This window comes from Podarcis pityusensis (genome assembly GCF_964106645.2).
Source record: "Podarcis pityusensis genome assembly, chromosome: 3".
NCBI classification, from domain to species: Eukaryota; Metazoa; Chordata; class Lepidosauria; order Squamata; family Lacertidae; genus Podarcis; species Podarcis pityusensis.
The window spans coordinates 57052203-57073997 of NC_138026.1; the positions used below are offsets into that span (position 1 = coordinate 57052203).

General features: G+C 43.2%; 1 protein-coding gene across 1 annotated transcript in view; it reads left to right on the top strand.

Annotated features, from left to right (window-relative positions):
- The window catches only part of RSPO3 (R-spondin 3), a 65184-nt gene that overhangs the window by 35989 nt on the left and 7400 nt on the right, over positions 1–21795 (top strand). The window lies entirely within an intron of this gene.

Below are 21795 nucleotides of genomic sequence, written 5' to 3' on the forward strand. Positions count from 1 at the left end.
GCGGCAGTGTCATGGAGTGAATGTGACAACATTATGGCATTGCCTTCATGATGGCCAGATATACTGTAGATGGAAACAATGCATTCAGTCACAGGGAAAGCTTGCCAGCCTCCCCCCTCCATGATGCCACAGCAACATCCCCACTCCTGCACTCCACAAGCTCTCACTGCTGAGTCAACAGCAGGACCATAAAAGCCCCGCAGGAAGGGGTTTGAGTCACACCACCCACATTTGAAGCTTTTCGACTGCATACCACAAACAAAGTCGTATAGGACACAGTCTCCCTTTACAGTAGATGTTTTGGATGGAGGCCTGCCGAAAGAGTTCAGAAATCTTTCTGTGGAAAGTGGGGAGAAAGGAGCTTTTTGCCAGGCAGAAAACTGGGGCGTGCAGCAAAGAAAGCCACAAACATACCCCCTGTGGGATAGCTTCCCCAAAACTCAGTGCATAGGGCATGGGGCATGCAAACAGGTTGGATTTCAAGGCCCACCATAGGGAATGCCAAGAAGTCCCACTCAGCTTTGGCATTTCTAGCCAGCAGCAATCATGTCAGAGACAAACAATAGGAAGCTGCCAGGACTTTGGGTCACACCACAAACTCCACAAAGAAGCACCCAACTTCTTCAGTCACAGCAGTCAACTGAAGGCAGATACGTAATATGACATTCATGGAGAAATGTCTCAGCTGCAATATGACCAATACATAAACCAGGATGACCATGGCTGCAGAATGAGGCATAGCTCTGTGGAACAGCTCAGATGTTACATGCAGGAGGTTCCTGGTTTAATCTGGGAGAGGAGCGCCTCCTGGAAGAGAGTTCCCAACACACAGTGTCCCAGAGAGAGAGAGTCGTTTCTGTGCTAATCAAGGTGTGCTATGTGAGACGGTAGCCTAATTCATGTATAGACCAACCAGCCCTTTTGGCAACCATTGTGATCAACCCTCCCCTGCCATTTGGCCTGGTAGACTAGCCACACTAGATAGCAGGCCTAATCATTTATCACTTTCCCCTTGCCAAATAGTAGTGGCAGCCATCTATTTGTGTGTCATGAGAGGTCTAGCTGTTTGTGCCAAGTGCTCCCTTTGTATGTAAAGTTCCCTTTCTCTATGGATTCCATTGCCAGAATTCTTCTTTGTGTGCTCTAAGTGTTCATGATATGTGAGGCCAGAGAGATATAGCCCCATGCCAAATGCTTTGTCATCTGAGTTATGGCCTTTGTTGGGGAGTTTATAGACAAGTCTTATGGGTTGTGATTGAGTGCATAGTTATGCCATATCCTATGTTCTGTTGTAATGATGTGGATGGGGCAGTGGGCAGTAGGTATAACCCTGAAATGAGTTTTATAGATGGAATTGTTGTTATCCCAACTCTGTGATCGCCTAAAGTTTCGCCATTGTTGAAAACATATTTGAGGTCTGAAGAAATATGGGATTTGGTGTAAGCATGGTCGTCTCCTGTCCTTCCCATGTATCCACCTGTTTTGGTTGCTACCCCTACTTTCCTAGGTTGTATGTAGAAAACTGTGATGTTGCTAACTATAGCTAATTGAATTGACTGCTGCATGTCCTATATAGTCGTTTGGTGAAACTCTTTTTTTCTTTAGAGTGGTGCTTTCATGAAAATATCCCTTTGTGTGTGATGTGTTTTTAAAAAGGTGGGGTTTTTTGTCTTAGTAATTTTTTAAATTCTGTCTTGTGTTGTTTTGCATTTATTTATTTCATAAAATTTACACACCTCTTGATTGTTTTAAAAAAACTTAAAGCAGTTTACAAAAAGAATAAAACAATAAAATTATTGGTAAAGATGGTTAAAAGCAACTATTTAAAACATTTTTTAAAAAAATCAAAATCAGTGATAAAATATGTTAAAACACACATCAACATTCTACATACAGTATATGGGGAGGTTTGCCTAAACAAAATGTCTTTAACAGGCACCCAAAAGAATACAGTGAAGGTGCCTCTCTGGTGTCAATATGTATTAACGTAGAAGACTGTTAGCGGCGAGCCAGGTCTCAGAAAACTCAAAAGTTTAAGTCAGAGTGGGGACACAACCCAGCCCACAGCTATGATATAACAGAGCAGTTGTGGATCAGAAGATGGCCAGGCCTGCCAAGGGTCATTGCAGCAGCTTCCACCACTCACAGTTAGTGTCGAAGGCTGTTTTATGAATGCTGGGCCATGTGGTATCTGGATCCTTATTGTGCCTGGTTATAATAAGGGAGAAAAGGAAGAGTAATAAGCAGAACACAGTGTTGTGTACTGCAGTGCTATACAGCACAGTTGATTTGTGGACCACACCCTGTAAAAGTTTTATATGCCTTCCTGTTCGTCTGATCTCTTTTCTACTAAACCACAGTACCTTTTAGTTCTTTTTCATTGCTTTATCCTTCCTGCCCCACTTAGTGACTTGCATGCTGCAAACTGGTTTGATATGCACAATTCTAAAGGGATCCCAACAGCTCATTATATTAATGTGATTTCCAGAGATATTCTAGATACGCTAAGGAAGTATTTGCTATTTAACGACTCCATTAACTTTCCATTGATTTTTCACTTCTAAAAATAAATGCACATTAGCAATTTTCACTTTTTGCAAATGGCCTTGGTTTCTACTGGCTAGCATGTAAATTTCAAAGTTGTTTGCAAGAAACCAGTGTTATGTATTCACACATTTTATGATGTGTCTGTTCACCTGAATGAGCCAGGAATCTATTTTATGGGATATGCCTACACGTCCAATTATCAATACCTTTTTGTTAGGTACTATTGGGGAACTTTAAGAGAATATGAGATGATAGACTTCTAAAATACAATAAGCTGTAGTGAAATATTTCACTTGACATTAACGGCTATAGAATTCAGCACTACAGGATAGTTCAGAGATGGTGTGAAAGGATGGGCAAAAAGGGGCAGCCTAGTGCAAATGAGACTAATGTCCTCTTCCATTGGCCATGAGTGGTTATAGATATATAGCTGGATCGAGGTGTCAACATGCACCTGCTTCCTACATATGGCTCATCTTTTGCCCATATGTAGCCCACAGGGATTCAGTTGGAACACTTTTAATTGGAAGAGGCTTTATTCAAAGCCACAGACTTTTGAAATATCTTTGGGAAACTTTTCACATTTACTTGTCTGCCAAGGGTTCTTTATACATTGCAGATAGTTCTGGATCATATTTTAGGCCACATGCATTGTACTGGACAGCCCTGCTAGGACTCATCCTTAACCTTATGTGAACTGAATCTGGGAGCAAAGTCTGGAACACACCCAGCCAAAGTGGAAAATCTTCAAAGGTGAACAAGATGTCTTTCATGAAAGCTTGCCTACTATTCTTGCCTTTCCCACTGAGGAACTACAGATATATTTCCAAGCAATCCTGGGGACACAGTTTGCAAACCCACTTATTTGAGTGATCTAATGATGGAAGGCATACCCTCCAACATCTCTCTGGTGAAAATAGGGACATCCCATTCCATAATTATAATTTTACTATTTATACCCCACACATCTTACTGGTTTCCCCAGCCACTCTGGGCAGCTTCTAACATATATAAAAGCATAATAAAACATTAAACATTTTTAAAAAAACCTTCCCTATACAGGCTCAGGGGTCAGATAACTCCATACCGTCCAACATTTCTCCAATGAAAATAGGGATGTCCTAAGGAAAAGTGGGACAAACCGGGATGGCTTCTCTAAATCAGGGACGTCCCTGGAAAATAGGGACACTTGGAGGGCCTGTGAAGGGATTTTTTTTTTTTTTTTATGCCTTAAGTTATGTCAAACATTTGAATTCATATAAAGATTTCATTTGGTTTTGAAGAGAGGAAGGCCAAAATTTTGGCCACATCTAATAGTTTTATTTATTTTTTCAGATCAGTTCATCCATCCCTAATTAGTATATCTGTCCATGTAGTGCATCCAACATATTTGTAGACCGGATCTGATAAATATGCAGTTGACTCTTGTATATACAGAGTCCAGTCGGACGTCCTGTTGGGCTTTCAGTAGATTTCCTAGAACACTGTTTAGCTAAAATTCACAAAGCCATTCCTCAGTGTTAGTGTTGCTGTGGTTTTAGATGAAGACAATGTAACACAATACCAGCAGGCTCAAAGAATTAAGCAATTAAATTCCTCTTATTTACGCCCACTCTCATACCACACAGATTCGGACATCAGTGAAATGCAGTGAGTTGCAAAGAAAAGTGGGCTGCTCATTTAGCGTTCCTGTGGGACACGTTGTTGCAGAGTTCATCTCTGTTCACTTTTCTTTGTTTATGAGCAAAGATTCAATTAACATTCTGTGAAACTGCTCCAGAGAAAAACAACAGAAGCAGCATAATGCAGTTTATTAAAAGAGAAAGAGTTTTCAATTCTGTGCACATGTGCCCTGGAATAAGATGCCTTGCTCGGATGTCAGACAAACTTCTGAATAAATATCCTAACTAGGCATAGGTTAGGCTGAATATGAAAGAGGGTACAAAATATTTTACAGGCTGACATACATATGCAAAAAAGTTAAACCAGAGTACTTCTGATAATAATCCAAAGCAATCAAATCCCACTGACTTTGGCTTCCATCGAAGTATTTTGGTGTTACCATTGAACAGTCTTTTACCAACCAAAATTTATGTTGGCGGTATGATTTGAATTCATGAATTTATAGTGAGTTTCCGAAACATTCAAAAATGTGTCTGAAAATTGCTGTTATATAGTTTTTAAGTATGTTTGCTGTGAGCATGCTACAATATTATTCTGGAAGCTCTTTCATTTCTACCTACCAATATGATTACCGCACTTTTCTGTGTGTAAGACGATGTGTTTTTTTTACTCTAAAATAATGTTCAAAATCAGGGGTCATCTTATACGTGGATAGTGCTGAGGAGGGACGGGCGATTAGTTACAGCCGCGAGCAGGAGCTTGTCAGCAGCGATAGGGTTGGTGATTGGTGGCTGCGGCAATGGCTGCTGTGGATTGGCTGCCACTGCGTCAGTTGGGCATGCACTTGCCAGCTGCTGGTTTATGGCTTCTGTGACGCATGCAATTGGCAGCATTTGTCAGTCTGGTGAGTGATTTTTGGCCCCCCCCCCCAAAAAAGCTCAACAACTCTGGGCCATCTCCCCCCATTTTCTTAAATTGGATTCCCCCAAAATAGGGGTCGTCTTATACATGAGGGCATGTTATACATGGAAAAATACGGTATGTCATGCCTGCAGGTTTGGATATCTTTTGTAGATAAGAAATGCCTTCTCTTTTACAGAGGGTATTTTTGGCTTTTAGTATTATTTTACATTGTTTTATTATTAGTATAATCAAGGGGAACAAGCTAAGGTTGCTTTTTTTTAAAGCTGTGATTCAACAGCTGAGGACTCACATAGGCGTTTTGGGAACCACTCACTAGAAACATTGCAAGAGGTTGCCCCAGGTTCAAGAAGAGAGCCCTCATCAGAACCTAGGCATCTTCCTCTTGTAGTTTCCTATCAGATTCCAGCATGGTAATGAAGACATTATAACTACAGTGGCCAGTGGCAAAAGAGGAGCACATTCATGCACCTTATATAGATTAAGTTAGAAGAAGGAATTTCAGCAGGATTCTACCCCCAGTCTCAAAGTGCCCTCTGACAGTTTACCAGGTAAATAAGGGCCTTCTGTGGGTGCCACCCTGTGAGGTGAGGTGGGTTGGTATCTGGAAGAGGACCTTCTCAGTGATGGCAACACAACGATGTGTGTTGGAAAGTATGCCTGTTGCCTACTTTGTTGTCCTTTTGGCGCCAGGAAAGGGCAATCTTCAGCCACCATGACTTCTAAATCATTTTAGCCCTGCAGATTGCCTTTATCTGGCAGCAACCATTTTGCTATGTGCTTGGGCCCCACACACATTGGCAGAGCATGCATAAGCCCATCCCATTGTGTTCCACCTTGTTCTGCCCCTGTTCTGCCCTCTTCCAAGTCCCAAAAGACCCATGCATCAGCAGCAGCGCATCAATTGGGCGCGAGCAAAATGGTCGCTGCCTGTACCTGTATTTTAATTTGATTTTTCTTCTTTTAATGTAATCTGTCTTGGAAATTTCTTTGGAAGGGCAGTATAGGCATTTCTATACTTACAGAATGTTCTGAAGCCTATTCTCAGGATCAGCCTTCAGTTCTGGATTATATGACAGTGTGTTTCTCTCTTTTGTAAATATCGGCAGCCTTTATTGGGCACCTCTTACTAAGCAAATAAGGGTCCATCTCTCTCCCTGCACTGAAGGATCTCAAGCAACTATGCCTGCTGCTCCTTTCTCTGCCCTTCCCTTCTGGCAACCTAAGCTGTTCTCCTTCAAATATAGTTTTGCATGCAAAAGAGACCATGTTAGTCCCCAGCAACTCCAGAAGTGTTTGGGAAAGTCTCCTTGGCTGAACCCTCAGACAGCTGCTGCCAGACAGAGGAGACAATACCAAATTAGATGGACTACTGATCTCAGTAGGGATATGGTTGTTTCAACCCAAAGTGGCATACATTGAGTGAGTGAATAGCCAGGACTGGATATGACCCACAGCTGTCCAAGATTTTAAAACATAAAAGGGATTGTGCAAAACCTTTCGTCAACACAACTCAGTTCATATAACTAAGATACACTTCCATTTGGCAGTATGATTTCAGCATGTTAATTATAAGATCTTCATTTGGCATTTAGGGAAGATCCACATCATGCACTTGAAGTGCATTCAACATATATTAAAAGCACAAGACACCCCCCCCACCCCCAAATCCTGGGAACTGCAGTTTACCCCTCATAGACCCACAATTCCCAGGACCCTTAATAAACTACAGTTCCCAGAATTCTTTGTAGAAAATAATGAGCTTTAAATGTATGTTGGATGTGCTTCAAATGTATGCTGTGGTCCTGTCTTTATTTATTTACTACTAGCACAAAATATTTTTGGCAATATTCTCTGCCACTGTTTTGCTCTAGCCCAGTATTCCCTGTATTGGAAAAGGGTGTGTGGACAGAACGCAGCATTGCCCTGGATTATTCTAGTGTGTCAGGAGTGTACAGTGCATAGTGCAGCAGGAGTCTTGGATGGCAAAGAGTTAGGTGCAGCTCAGAGCTACAAAGCCTCTTCCCATTCCTATGGGGTAGTAACAAAATTGTAACCTGCAGTGGAGGATAACCTGCCTCTAGTATTCAAAATTTGAAACATGTGTATGGTGGAAGGCGAAGCATTTCACTCCCAGTCTACTTCTTTCCCTGTCCCCACATCAAAAAACATGCTGCCTTGAGGAACTTGGAGCAGATGCTGAGACTCTTGCAGCTGAGGCGTATCACGCCAGCACGATCCTCTAGCAACAGCATGTGAATGACACCAATGTGGTTACGGTTAATGCCCTTTCTTTGTGGTTATTCCCCAGGCTGCTGAGGCTTCAGAATTAACATGAAGCTAATTACCGTATCTCAGTGTTGACATTTTGCATACGCTGCTGGGTCATCATAACTTGGATTCTGTGACTCCAAGCTACTACTATAATTATGAAAATCCTGTGAAGGGTTTGGCTGTTTATTTTTAATGGTTTTTTTCTGCCAGCAAATCCTCTTTTATTCCCCCCCCCTTTCTTCCTTGCAGCAATTTCCCCCCCTCCTAAGGTAGCACATTTCTGCTTCATTTTGAGTACTCCTGAGAGCTCAGTTGCAGGCTCCCAGTTATAATCGTGTTGTGACAGATTGGCTTCAGCTATGATGACTTAAATACAACCAACAGAGGGGAAGCATGAGAGATAATCCTTACCATCCTTCTCCATTAGCATAAGCAGCTGCCTTAGGGACAAGCTAGACATGAAGTTAATTATGTGAATGTGGTTAAGGCAGGGATAGTGAATGTGGTGCCCCCTCAAGATGTTGTTGGACTACAGCTCCCATCATCCTTGCCCATTAGCCATGTTGGCTGGATCTGATAGGAGACAGAGTCCGGAAACATCTGGAGGGCACAATCTTAACTGGGTTAAGATGCACACCTAAAAAACAGTAAATAGCAGTCACAGAGGTTCTAGCAGAAGCAGAACTGTAGAGGTTGTGGAAGAAGTTTAACTCTTTTCTTCCCTGCCATGTTCACCCCCACCAAATCTTCCACAGCTTCTATTTGCATCAGAAGGGAATCTTTTTATTGGTGCCAACAGAGTCAGTACATTAGTTTGTTCACTCAAGGAGACAGTACTTTCCACATCCTTTTTATTTACCATTGGTGGCCAATGAGGTGATTCACCAGTAACCATTCTGTGGAGATCAAGGAGTACCATGGGATTCATTTCCATGCTTTGTTATGACTGACTGGTAAAAGAGACGGGATATAAATCTTTGTGTATAAGGTGCATCACAGCACTGGGAGGTTGTGGAAGTGAAGAGGGAAGAGGCCATAGCCAAAGCCATCCGAGCACATGGTTGCTGATATGATATCCCAGTGCAGATCCAGGCTGCTTCTGCCTCCACTACCACCTCCCATCTCTTACGGTACAAGTGGGAATTCCATTCCTCTCTTGATTGTCAGGCAGCGGCTGCAGGCATAGCAAAGCCACCTCACCAGCTGCCACTGCTTGCTACCTAAGATGCCAAGGATTGAACCTGGAACCTTCTTCATTCAAAGCAGATGCTCTCTGTTGCTGAACCATGGTTCCTTCCCCAGCTAGCAGTATACTAAATGAAAAATGCCTGAGAAAATCTGTAACACACTTGAGTTACCTATACACAAACAGTGCATTGGGATTTGCAGTGCGCTGCAACAGGGTTTTTGTGGGGTGTAGTTAGCTAGTTTGCACAACACGATAAACCAAACCATGGCTTAGTAAGAATGCATGGGCTCCAAGAGAGGAGTTTACAGCTGCTTTTCTCGTTTTGACTGTTGTGGTTTATTGGGCTAAGCCAAGACTTGGTTTAGCATGTCCAAACTGGGACTCATGGTTAAGCTTTATCCTCACTAACCACAAACTGTAGCCAAGAACAAACCTTGACTACTGCTCATGGTTAGTGAGGTCAGAGCTTAACCACAGACTACATGCTAAGCCAAGCCATGGCTTACTTTAGCATAGCAGGCCAGCAAGAGGAATGGGCAGGAGGAGCAACGTGGCTGCAAGCTTCTCTTCAGGAGCCCACACATTCGCATCGTTTTGGTAAGCCATAGTTTTGCTTACTGTGTCATATGAACAAGGAGGATGAATACGGGAGCCCAAGTTGAAGAAAGAGCCGAATATCTCCTTTCTAGCATTTCTGTACCAGTTCTATCACACATTCTGCATCTGATCCATATATGGACAAAAGTCAATCTCCCCCGGGTCTCAGAGTGGTGCTTGGTTGCTCATTGCATTAGCAGAAAGCTCACCTCTTTCTCCCCCAGCTGTTCTCTCTGCTTCTTAACTCCTCAAACGGGCAAAGATGTAGCAGAGGGGTCACTTGGCAGCCTTCCCCCCTCCTCTGAAGCTTGTGCTGAAAATGTGTTGGACTTAATGCAAGTAAACAACTTTATTAACCAGATTATAAATCATTTTGAAACTTTAAAGCATATGTTGAACACTCTTGTACTCTGCAACCAGAGAAAACATTTTTTAAAAAAATAAAGAATAAAGAATTGACCATATAATAGCTACTTTCCCCCAAACTGCTAAGCAAAATAAATTAATCAATGTACATTTTTATGAACTTTTTATTATTCAGAGCTCTGATTTCAACATTCTAAATACTGCCCTTCCTTCATCAGTGGCTGGCAGCTTATTAAATGCTGAGGGCCACGTAGGCAAAATGTAATGAGCTGGATCACTGCAGTTAATTTAAGATGTTTTTAATTGCTAATTTACATAATTATCACATCAAACTCTAATTGATGGGTATGTTAACCTCCCCCCACCTCACCTTTGCAATACTTTTATAGTGAAGCTGATAAGCTTGATATTTGGAGATAGACCTAATCTTCAAGTTGTGTGAATGGTATGGGAAGTAGCTGTCTTGTGGGTTAGTACATTCCTGTTAGTGGAACTGCTCATTTTCAGGTGGTTCTATTTATGTGGTTTAAATTTATACCAAACCATATGGGAAATGCTTCACTCAAGCGGCTTCTGACATGGCTTGGGACCTCAGTGCCACTCCAGTAATGTGGAAATAGAGCCTTGCAAACCAAGAAACCCCAAATGTGTAATACTGCGGACAGCATTCAAGGCAGAGAAAAAATAAGAAGGGACTGCATAAGACAACTTTCAAGGGTTTCATATATTTTATTTTATTTTACTCTTATGTTTGACTGACTGCCACATTTCAGGATTCTCATAATGCACATTTTTTCCCCTTCAGGAGTTGATGAATGCATTAGATTTCATAAATAAGTATTTTAACCACCTTTTAGTAGTAAAAAACTAGTTGACTGATTCAGGATACTCATCTAGAAATTCACAGTTCAAGGCGTGAAACTTAAATGGTAAATAGTACCACCTTCTGACACTCATGTGTCTGGCAAAGGGCTTATCCAAACTTCCTATTATTACCCCCCCCCCCCCCATTCACCCAAAGGTCCCAGGGTAGGTCACAACAATTAAAACACAACATGGATATTAAAAACACAATATTACTCAATACTGAAAACAGTTTAAAACAACTTAAAAGTATGCCTTTGTGTCCGTTTACACAGAAGTTCACTGCTTGTTTGCAGCATTTTATCTTATTTTTAAAAAAATTATTTGTAATTTTCATTTATATACATTACAACAATTATTTTGCCAAATTTTAACATTTTCAGTTTTGACCCCCTTTCCCCTTTTTGCAGTTCTTTACATTTATTTTCGTCCTTTCCTGCATACTCCAAATTGTTTTAACTTATTCTTTTATTCTCTCTCTCTCTCACACACACACACTTGATTTCTTATTCTTCCAGTAAGTTTTGCCATTTCTGCATACTCCATTAGTTTCTGTGTCCACTGTTGGTATCTTTCCTTCAGAAAGAATATGAAGAAATGGTTATAGATATGGAGGAATATGGAAGAACAATATACTAACTATTAATTATGTTTTATCTACTTTTAGAACAAATGAGTGAGGAATAAGATTTTCTTTTTTGGGGGGTGGGAAGCTCTGTTGATGATCCAACGTCATGTTGAGCATGCCAGGCAAACTTGGCTTTAAGCCAGTTTAGTGTCACATAGAGGAGACTGCGTGGGTTTTAGTCACTTGAGGCAAAACAAAACCATACATTCGCACATAATGTTTGCACCAAGAACCAGTCTGCTCCACCAGACCCTTCCATGCACCCAGTTTTCCTTCGCCTGGCATCTTTCCCAGGACTATTCTAAACAAGCAGTTCGCCCTGCTGCTGCAACAGAAACAAGCAGCTTACTTTCCCCTGCGCTCCCCGAATGACTGCTGTTTTTCTAGAGAATACTGACACATAGTGGAAAGGCCAGGAACTGGACGGACTGGGTGGAGGAGTTGCTCCTGGCTCCTTCTCTTCTTGGATCTGGCATTTCAGCCTTTGAATGTTGAAAATATCGTGAGTGGAGGGGAAAGGAAGGGCAACGAAGAGAAGGAGAAATAATTTATAAGTACCTCCAATAAAACACAGCCAAAGTATGCAAAACATTTTGGAAATGCCAGCCGCAGAGGAGGAAACATTTTTAAATGTAATGAAAGCAAAATTTAGTACTGTTTAATTATTTTTCCATGGAATATTTCCTTGTATAGCAACGCTGTTACGACGCTGCTAACCACAGAATTCAGTAGTATTTACTTACTATTACTAGCCGGAGTCTTTATGGGCCGATTTCAAAGTGGAACAAAATCACTGGCATCTCTTTCCCTCAGACAAACTATTCCAAGCATCACCTTTACCAACGTTTTTACAAAGAGAAGGCCTGAAAGGCACAGGCTGTTCCACTTATTAGGAAGTGGTCTAGAAAGTGTCCAAGTCAGCGTAGGCATTAGAAAAATGGTTACTGTTTGAGAAATGGACTGACATCAGGCCCAAAAGGGACTGGTAAATCTTCATCTAGTCTAGACTCTTGCCTAATACAAACCACATTTATCAAGCTATTGTGGTACTACGTGCAGCTAAACTAAAGCACATATTAGAGGGGGCGGTGGAAAGACATCCAGGATTGAAGTAAATAGCAGTTTGGGTTTGGGTTTGTGTATCGTCTCGGACTGAATTAAAATGGAAGTAACTCTTCATTTTAGGTGCATTTCTTTAAAAACGTGAGTTTTATGTTCTTGCGCCTATGCTGAACTACTGTATAAGGGGTGAGGGACACTGCTTTTACAGATGCACAAAAATATATTTCAAAAATAAAATTATCCTTTTGAAAACAGTTTTTTTCCAAGCAGGTGGGGTGGTGGGAGAGTGGACAGAGAATATTTTTTATTACCAGTAACGAAACAGGTACTAGTTCACATGTGCCTAAGATGGCTACATAACCACAGTCCAAGAAAAGCAGTAGAATAATCAGCTTTGGGAGAAATGGCATACTTCTACTAGAAGTATGTAATGATAGATAATGTAGTTTCTCTCAATAGACAGACTGGAGTGTGCATGTGTGTCCCCGCAGGATCTGACTAAGAAATGTGCATTCAGTTGTATGCAATACACATTTGTCTCAAGGCAGATTTAGACCTGAGCTGGGCTGAATATTCATAATCACTCAAAACAGGAGTTTCTTTGGGGGAATATACATTGTGAAGGGTTAGAAAACTAGCAGAACAACTGGGACTGAGAAGCAGGCATCTGTAGAACTGAACAACATTTAAGAGAAGGAAACCTTCATTGGTACTGAAATGCAGTCGCATCTCTGCTCATAAAGTTTTTTTTAGATTCATCTGTTTTTCCATTGTTTTATTTAGACTCATCTATTTTTTCTGTTGTGGCATATCTGCTTAGGTTAGCTGGCACTCACCTATGCATATGTACAGGTGTATGGGTAAATAAAAGATAGCTAAGGTGAGTGGATAAATTTTATATACACACACAAACACACACTGCCCAAAAGTTTTTGTCTATGGACATACGTAGCCTCAGTATAAAGATAATCAGGTATATCAATGCCTTGGCTTAGAATTTCTTCAGATGGTTTGCTTTCTATTTGTCATCATCTGAGGGATTCGGTTTAAAACAAAAACAGGCTTCCAGCATAAAACACAATGCTACATTCCTGAAACATGAGATGAACAACCTTTAATTTGCACAAGCTTTCATTCGCAGGAACATGAAATGGATGGCGCACCATCATTATGGACAATGTCTCTTTTTGCTTTTAAGCCAATACAAAAGGCTAAGTCAGATGTTTAAACATTTAAAGAAATCTCCTGGTGGTCTCTCCTATTCTTTCTGTCTCCCCTTCATTTCTACTGATTACATGGATTGCATGCTGTGTTCTTCAACCTCTACTTACTGTTGGCTTGGAGTATAAGGCTCCCTCTTAGCAGAACCCTTTCAAAACTCTTAAGGTCAGATTGCGGAAAAATCTCAGCTGCTGGACTTGGATCCTCTGAGCTAGTAACCATTTATAATTAATATTAATGAATGGCAGATGACAGCTGTTTATTGCTTAAGTAGAAATGCGCATTGCAAAACCAGAAGGATTTAGTTTAAACTCCAAGAATTGACTTCATTAGTGGGACAGATGACTGGAGAAGGGAGAAATTGCCAGTGTGGGATCCAAGTGCTGGAATACCAAAATCTGTACAATGCAGTGCAATCCAGAAAAGGTGCTCTGCTTGTTCTTTATTATGAGTTCATCATACAGGGCACTGTCTGAAGAATTTACCAAAGTATTCCAAGGTTTAGCTTTATTACGTTTATATATTGCTGTCCACTGGAAAAAGTTCCAGAGTGATTTATAATAATAAAAATACATAAACATATTAAAAACATCAAATCACTGATGCAGCGCATATGCCTGAGAAAACAAGAATGCATTTGGCTAAGGTCGAAACAATGAGAAAGTTGGCACCAGACTGGCCTCCTTGGCGCCATAGACAGGAACGTACAACAGAAAAGGCCCGTTCTACTGACTTACCCATGCACTGAAGAATTCAAACTTTTGCCAAAGCAGCTATAGTAATGGTAGTTTTTAATACTCAAATGTTACCCCTGCTTTGCGGATGTGGTACACACACACACAGTCAAGGCAGTGATAGAAAATACAGCATTGGAATTTAGGTCTCTTGGCTTTTCAGTCCAATGCCTGATTGATTGATTTATTACATTTGTTGATTACATTTGTATCCTGCCTTCCTTCAAGAAACTCAAGATGGTGGACACTGTCCTCTCACCACGGCCACCCAATTTTACCTTTATAGCAACCCTCTAAGGTAGGTCATGCTAAAATATAGTGAATAGTCCATTATTACCCATTGCGCTTCATTGCCGAGTAGGGTTTTGAACTGGGGTTCCCTAGTCTAATACGCTAACCACTGCACTACAAAGCTCTGGTTCAATCAATCCCTTATTAACTACCCTTCAACTGAACTTGGTTCCAGTTCTGATAAAATGTTCCAGTCTCAAGAACAGACTGGCATGCCAGTGAATCTGCAGTGATCATACCAATGAATCCCTCTTTGCCTGAACCTTTGGATTCTCCTACCCTGCCTCTCAGCATCTTCAACCAAAGAGTTGCCAAAGATCAGCCCAACTGCAGTTGAGTCCTCTTCTCATTAAATTAACCCTCAAGACCACAAACCATCAGGGGGTTGTGAATGAATTATTTATTACGATCAAAGGCCAATATTATCAGACACGCAAATAAATCATACGGGGGGGTTGTCATATTGCCTGTGTGACTAATTGGCCCCAGTAGTGGCTTTAAAAACACACCACACACTAGTTTTTTCCATCCAAATCCTCAACCACTAATGTCCTGTCCCCTCTGCCACCCAAAATAAAGCATTTTCAGATACCTTTACAGATGCATTTGTGGAATGGTTATTTTCATGTGGGAGCTGTGATTTTTTTCCCCTGGGCATTAGTGTGAGAAGAACCAATTCAGGTTCTTGACTAAATGGTACTAGTGGAAAGAACAAAATAATTGTCTTGTTAGGTCAAGTCATAATGCTAGTCTGGCATTCTGTCTCCAGCAATGGCTAGCCAGGCTGTGTAGGAAGCTTACTAGTAGGACTTAATAAAGGTGTTGCTTGTCCCTAACATTTGTAATCCAGGGCATACTTCCTGTGAACACAGAGATTTCACTTTAGATACCATAGCTAATAGCCATTGATCATTTTATCCTTCGTGAATCTTCTTCTTCTTCTTCTTCTTCTTCTTCTTCTTCTTCTTCTTCTTCAAAAAGGCTATATAAAGTCCAGTCATACAGTGTGGTGTGATTTCTGCTTGCATAACACCACAGCGGTTACATCTGAAGCTGGCAACTGTGTGATCCAGAGATCTCATGGAAGGTATTCTTCCAGGGGGTCTGTCCCTCAGAAGAGTAAGGGTACCTAACCCTCTCCCACCCTAGTAACCCAGCAACTGGGATTCAGAGACACACTGCTTCTTCTGCTCCAGACACCCTATAGCTGTAATGATTAATATCCAACGACAGCTCTATCATCCTATGAATTTTTAACCCTCCTTCAAAACCATCTAAGTTGGTTGGCAGCATTACATATTGTGCCAAGGAATCATATAGTTTATGCTTCATGAATAAGTGCTTTAAAAAACAACAAACCTGTCCTAAATAGCTAATCACCAAGTGATGAACTTCCCAGCCGATAATATGCTACACAAGCAGAGTGACTTGGGATCAAATGCACTATTAAAATACGGAAATGTTAGAGAGTCATTGTGATGTTTTGGGGCTCTTGTAAGAGCACGACTGGATAACAAACTGGTGAACATATTGTTAAAAACCCCACAGCGGCATCTATTGAATAAAATGAAGATGCAGCCTCTGTCTCCACATGAATGAATCAGAGCATTAATCCTTCACATTTTCCCTGTCTCTTTATAAACAGTTGGCTGCTAATTTCAGTTTCTGTAAAAGCTATGGCACTACAAACAACCATAAATTCACTGCTCATTCTTTTGGGGGATTTGGAAAAGAATAAACTTGCTACATTCTTGCAAAAGTGAAACTGGATAGAACCTACATGTAGAAGTTTGTAGTTTGCATTTATATTCCCATCAGAGGAAACAACCATAATTCACAGTATCATGATTTTTATTGCTAAGGGGCTGCTGGCACAGTGCAGAGTGAAATCAATATAGAACATGGATCTTACTTACATGGTTTTGCTCATGTTTAAAACTAACTTCAGTTTAAGGAGCAGTAGAAAGGGGGTATACAGTGGTACCTCGGGTTAAGAACTTAATTCGTTCCGGAGGTCCATTCTTAACCTGAAACTGTTCTTAACCTGAAGCACCACTTTAGCTAATGGGGCCTGCCGCACAATTTCTGTTCTCATCCTGAAGCAAAGTTCTTAACCTTTCTGGGTTAGCGGAGTGTGTAACCTGAAGTGTATGTAACCTGAAGCATATGTAACCCGAGGTACCACTGTACTGTACAGGAGATTCATGCAGTTGCGAGGTTTATGAATGGAACAAATGAACAGCAGCTAGTGAGAAAATTGATGAAGCATAAATAGTTAAATGCCACTTCACATATTACAGACAACTGTGGAATAGAGGGCCATAGTGATGGCTGCTTCTCTGCACAAGATTTTAGCTCAGAAAGGATGCAACCTATTCCCTTTTTCAGTTCTGCTTTCACTCCAGGAGCTAAGGTGGAAATTCCACTCCAATACACAGGATCAATCTCATTATGTTTGAGAAATGCCAAAAAAGTATACTGACTTTTTCTCTGGTAACCAGAACAAACCTTTTATTTCTGAAACTGAACATCTAAATATTCCTGCCACCTATGCTTTGTATTCAGTTCAGCATATGCTGTCTCATTCCATCACTACACGGCAGCATTTGGTGGTCTACTACCTTTTGAAGCCTAAACACAAACTGAATAATAATGTGAATTAATTCCACTATATCGAGTCCTGCAACAAATCCCATTAATGTCCCCAGTGATTCTCTCTGCTAGCATTTTTGGTGTCAGCCGTAGCAACCAATCGCTTCAAAGCAGTTTCACTAAATAAGACCTACAGTTTATATACAGCTAAAGGGTAGTGATGGTTGGGGAGATTCAGAGCCCATTCAAACAGAAAAAACCCCTCTTCTCTACATCAGAGATGCCCAGATCTGCAAGTGCCAATGGACTCAAGGAAGTGTGGCAATTGCTTGGAGTTCTGCAATTTGATTTGATTTGATTTGATTACAGCCCCCTTCGCAGGATAAAGGGGCTACAGGGTTGCACCTTTTAGGCCCATTCCTGGTGTCACCTGGCTTCTTCTGACCTGTCAAGTGCAAGCAGGCTGCCCCTATGGGTTGGAACCCTGACTGTTCAGGGCTACAGTGTATGAAGACAGCTTGCACATCTTCAGCAGACTTCCATCCTTCAGATTGTCCCCCCCCCCCATGCATGAACAGCATGGGGTCAAAGCCAGAAAGGGGTGCACCACTACAGAAAGGGGGAGCATTCATTTATTTTTCAGCTTTATTGTTTCATTCATCTCATAGTGACATTCTGTTGGCAGGTAATACAGTATGAAATTGAGTCAATAAATGCTCCTGGACAGAGAAATGGAAGCTTTCAGAAATTACTCTTTCCACATATCACCATACATTTAAAGCCCATAGCCTCCCCCCACAAGGAATTCTGGGAGCTGTAGTTTACCCCTAACAGAACTGAAATTTCTGTCGCCCTTCATGAACGACAGTTCTCAGGATTCTTCGGGGGAAGATGTGCTTTAAACATATGGTATGGCTGTCAGTGCTTATGTGGGCTAATGCTATTCAAACCTGATCTGAAAGGGTGCATTCGGTTCCCTACGCTGGTTTTGCTCCCATATTTGGTATCAGGAAGTAGTTTAGAAAATATTTAACTCTCTCCGCCCCCTCTTCCTTGTAGCATATTGTGATGGGACGATGAGCTGCTTGTGTGTAAAATCCTAGTCCCTCAGAGTTTGGTCAAGTTTGCAAACCTCTGTCTGTAACGGAGCCCCTTAAACATGGCTCAGTCAGTCGCTGGCAGATTCCGACAGTGGTTGCTTTCGGAATCGCTTCCAACATAAAAGCTCCTTAACGGAAACACGTCTTCTGGACTCTCTGCGTGACAGTTTCCGGCGAGGAGTGGGTGTCCCTACAGGAGGTCCTGAAACCTCCCCACTGTTTTCGCTGGAAGTGTCTCTGAGCCATCCCTCCAGCTCCCTTTCCCTCAGCCCAGCTCCTCTCCCCCTACTGGTTCCCTCTTCAGCTGCTGAGTCTCTCCCAACCTGTGTGAGCCCTTTCACTTCCCTTCCTTCCGATGGCAGTTCCCTGACATCCACCTCCCCTCCAGGGCCCCCTTCATCCCCTCTCGCCCCCTCCTCTACGGGCGGTGAGGAGGCAAAACCCCGGAATGAACTTCCTTCATCTTCCGATGTCCCGAACACTTCTCTCCACCTGTTGCGGTTCCTGGTCTCGAAGTACTCCTCCTCCTCAGAGTCCATCTCCCCTTCCCCTTCCGATTCCGAGAATCCTTCCAACTCCTCCTCCTCATCGGTGGTCCCAAAGTATTCCCTCCGGAACCTCTCCACAGGCTGAGGTTTCCTTGGGAACCTTTGATGGAACGTTTCTATCAATACCTCGTCATTGATATCTTCTGCCATTACCCAAGTGTTTTCTGACTCCGGTTCTCCTTCCCACGCTACCAAATACTCCACCTGATCCCCCTTCCACCTGGCGTCGAGGATTTCTGCCACATGGCTGCTGCATTCCCTTTCTTCTATGACCGGTCCCCGAGTGGCCATCCCTTCTCGTCCCCCCTCATACGGTGACAGTAACGACCTGTGAAATACTGGGTGCAGTTTCATGTGGTTGGGTAACCGGAGCCTGAAAGCCACTGGGTTGACCTGTTGAATGACCTCAAAGGGACCCAATCTCCTGGGTCTTAATTTCTTACAACCTCCTTTGAACGGCAACCCTTGGGTTGACAGCCACACCCTATCTCCCACCCTTATGGTTTCACCTTCCCTTCGGTTCTTGTCTGCCTGCCTCTTGTATTCTTCCTTCGCCCTTTCTAAGTTGAGTTGGAGCTGACGATGGATTGCTTCCATTTCTTCTACAAAATGCTCGGCTGCCGGGACACCCCATCTCTCCCCTTCTCCCCCTGGGAAAGCCCTGGGATGACACCCATAATTAGCCAAGAAGGGGCTCATCCCTGTGGACACATTCTCGGCATTGTTGTAGGCAAATTCCGCCAGCGCCAACTTTTCTACCCAGTCATTCTCTCTGTCATTGACATAACACCTCAGGTATTGCTGGAGGACCCCGTTTGCTCTTTCCGCCTGCCCGTTGGTTTCAGGGTGCCGGGCAGTCGAAAAGTTGACCTCCACCTGCAGTAAGCTCATGAGCTTCCTCCAGAACCTGGAAGTAAATTGTTTTCCTCGGTCTGAGACCACCCTCAATGGCACCCCGTGCAACCTAAAAATGTGTTCTACAAATAACTTCGCTGTCTCTTCCGCCGTGACTGCATGCGAGCAGGCTACAAAGTGGCACATCTTTGTTAGTAGGTCTACCACCACCATGATGGCTGTTTTCCCCTTGGACTTCGGCAGATCAGTCATAAAATCTATCGACACTGCCTCCCAAGGTCGTTCTGGGGTTGGTAAGGGTTCTAATAGCCCCGCCGGTGCCCGCCTCTCCCCTTTGGCTCGCTGGCATTGCTCACACCCTCTTACATACTCCCGTACATCTTCCCTCACCTTAGGCCACCAAAATTCCCTGGTGACCAACCACATGGTTTTGTGTTGTCCAAAATGCCCCGCCGTGGGGCTGTCGTGCAACTGCTTGAGTACCCTTCCCCTTAAGTCTCCTTCAGGGATATACAGTGCCCCTTTGTAATACAAAGCTCCATTTCTTTCCTCGAAACCCCCTGGTTCCTCTCCCTCACCCCTAAGACCTCTGAGCTTATTCTGGGCGTATTCATCATTCTCTGTTTCCTCTACCAGTTCTCTTTGTCCCACCAATGCCGCCCCACACACCCAGCGGTCCTCTGGAATGACATGTCTCTCTTCGGGTGCTCCCTCCCCCTCCAAATATTCAGGTTTGCATGAGAGAGCGTCCGCCCTAATGTTCTCTGGGCCTGGCACGTAACAAATCTCAAAGTTAAATTTGGAGAACTCCTGGGCCCATCTCACTTGCCGTTGGTTGAGCACTCGTGCCGTCCTCCAATACTCTAGGTTCTTGTGGTCAGTGCACACTTGCACCTTATGTTGTGCGCCAATTAGCAGGTGCCTCCATCTCCGGAACGCCTCATGAATGGCTAGTAGTTCTCGGTCATACACCGTGTAGTTCCTCTCGGATTTGTTCAGCTTTCGCGAAAAAAAGGCACACGGTCTCCACTCTGACTCCTCCTTCCCTGGCTGCAGAAGCACCGCCCCAATAGCTCTGTCTGATGCGTCAGTTTCCACTCTCATCGGTTTTTGTAAATCCACATGCAGGAGTTGTTGTTCCGAGGCGAAGGCCCTTTTTAGTTCCTCAAATGCTCGCTCCGCCTCCTCAGTCCAAACGAACTTCTTCTTACTGCTGAGACAGTCCGTAATGGGCGCCGTCAGGTGGGCAAAGTTTCGGATGAACTTACGATAGAAGTTCCCAAATCCTAGGAACCTCTGCACATCCTTCCTTGTTTTGGGTGTTTTCCATTCCAGCACCGCCTGGACCTTGCCGGGATCCATGGCCAATCCCTTGTCTGACAGGCGATACCCCAGGAATTCCACCTCCTTGGTATGAAACTGACACTTCTCCAGTTTCACCCACAGCTGGTTGGCTTGCAGCCTGCTCAACACTTCTCTGACGTCTCTCACATGCTGCTCCTCATTCTCAGAATACACCAACACGTCGTCTAAGAAGGCCACACAATTCTTGTAAAGCAAAGGCCCCAGGACGTGGTTCATAAACGATTGAAAGCACGCGGAGCCTCCTTGTAGGCCGAAGGGCATAACTAAATATTCAAATGCCCCCAAAGGGGTGAACATGGTGGTTTTCCATTCATCCCCCTTCCTTATTCGTATCAGGTTGTACGCCCCCCTTAGGTCCAGTTTAGTAAAAATCTTTCCCTTCCTGACCCTTGTCAAAATGTCGTCAATCCTGGGCATAGGGAAAGCCACTGGTTCTGACACTGCATTTAAGGCCCTGAAGTCACACACAAGCCTCGGCTTGTTCGTGTTTTTTTTATCCACAAAAAACACTGGGCTGCCCCCCACCGCCCTGGACTCTCTGATGAACCCTCTCTTCAGGTTCTTGTCAATGAACTCTCTTAGCTCCTGCATCTCTCTGTCTGACATGGCGTACAGCTTGCCTACAGGGAGCTGTGCCCCAGGGAGTAAATTGATTTGACAGTCAAAGGGTCTATGCGGGGGTAATTGGTCAGCTTCCCTTTCGCTGAAGACGTCGCGGAGATCTGCGTATTGTCGTGGTACCTTCACGTTCTCCGTTACTTCAGTCCCTGCTAGGGTGGCTTGGGCCCCTGCCAAACCCTTTCCCTCTTTGCAGTGTTCTAAGCAATGTGCTGAACCAAAAGAAACCACTCTCTGATGCCAGCCCACCAGCGGATCATGTAACGCTAGCCAGCTCATCCCCAATATAATGGGAGCTCCTCCCAAGGTGGCCACATTAAACGCTATCAGTTCGGTGTGCCTTGCCACCTTCATTATCATTGGGACGGTCTGCAAGCTGACTTCTCCTCCCAACAGCTCC